Source organism: Brachycentrus maculatus, unplaced genomic scaffold (assembly GCF_059751285.1).
Source record: "Brachycentrus maculatus isolate JH-2025_06_01 unplaced genomic scaffold, ASM5975128v1 h1tg000788l, whole genome shotgun sequence".
NCBI lineage: Eukaryota > Metazoa > Arthropoda > Insecta > Trichoptera > Brachycentridae > Brachycentrus > Brachycentrus maculatus.
The window spans coordinates 125,622-127,326 of NW_028281516.1; positions in this window are offsets into that span (position 1 = coordinate 125,622).

Genomic DNA, 1,705 nt, shown 5'->3' on the forward strand with positions numbered 1-1,705 from the left:
CAGGGGGGTCAAATAAATATTAGTGAATTTTTTACTCTAATATTTATTCAAATTCAAGCGGAGGGCTGATCATCTTTCCTTCATATGTTAACGATTAAGATAACACAGCGTTTATATGGTGCAGTGCCTTATGCACCATTTGGGTGTGGATATGGGTTAGGAGAAGAAGAAAAAAGGTTTGTTTGTATACTGCAGCTGACAAGTTTACAAATATTAAATATGATTGACGTATAACACCATTTGGAAAAATTTAAACATCTTCCGATAGTGTGATTAATTTTGCGCCACCCTGTATAAATTTTCTAAGATAAATAAAAGTTGTCCTTAAAACGTATACAATCACACTTGTTTCACCCTTTATTCAGTTGTAGTTGAGCAAGGCACTCGAATTTGATTATAATCTTTCCAATTGTAAGATAGAAATTTATCCAATGCCAAAAAGATAGTTATTTTAGGGTTGAATTAGCTGAAAATGGAATTCAACACTTCTTTTACGGTAGCCAAATGAGGTATAAATTACCATCCATCTACCCTCAGGCAAACGCGCCACATGACCTGCCCAGTTCCACTTTTGTTCCGGGATTCTTTGAGACACATCTGTTACCTTTGTCTTTTCCCTTTTCCAAAAATTCATAAGAATATTAAATACAATATGTAATAGTTAAGATTAAATAGTTTTCAAAATTTAAAACAAAGTTGATTATAAGAAAATTTATTGGTCATTTTATTATTAACGAACTTTCTAATTAGGTACTCTATACAGAAACACCTTTCACTTTACTAAAACAAAGCAATTCCTTGCATCGGAAATTCTTAAAAAAAAAAAAATTAGAACAAACTTTAAAATAACTTACCAGGTAAGCGTCATTTTTTTTTCAGGGTGAAGAGTTAAAATCGCCTAAAGATTTATTTTAAAATTATTGACCGGGCATTACTATTTTTTTCCCGCCAAAGCATGCCAGTATTGGTAATATTTTGGATTGTGAATAAAATACTTATTCAGTATTATGAAACAAAAATTAGAATCCTAAAATATGAGAAATTGAAAAAGGGGCACTCAAAAAACTGATCTAAGGCGTAGATATCGTAGATATAAGTCAGTTAATGTCGGTAACAAAGAAACCCTGTCACCAGTTAAAGAAAATATATTTGGAAAAAACTACATAAGTAATTGTTATTTTAATAAAAACATGTATGAGTTGCAAGACGTTTAATAGTTTGGTTGTCAACCATGGGTAGAATGATGAAAGTTAAAGGGATCACTTAGCCAAGCCTACGGACGTTCATCCTGTCAATATCCAGACTTCCATATTATACTTCATCTTTGTTGAGATGTCAAAAAAAATCAATACAAATTAATATGCCTAATTAGAATAAAGGAACATAATATGAGATGTCTAAACAATAATAATTTTTCGGAATTCGCGGACCACATTTTATCAAATAATCATTCGTTCGATTTTGAAGATGGGATATAAATTTTACATTGTAATAACAGAACTAGTCAAATTAATAATTTAGAGGTTTAAGAAATAAAAAAAGCGATTAAACAAAAATTAAATATAATTAACAATCAAATAAACGTAAGTCAAAGTCACATTCTCAATATTTTTCCCATAAAATCAAATCCAACCTAAACATAGTTATCCCCTTCCTTGCTCTTACCCCTCCTTAAAACACCATTACCCCCACCCCTACCCTTTTG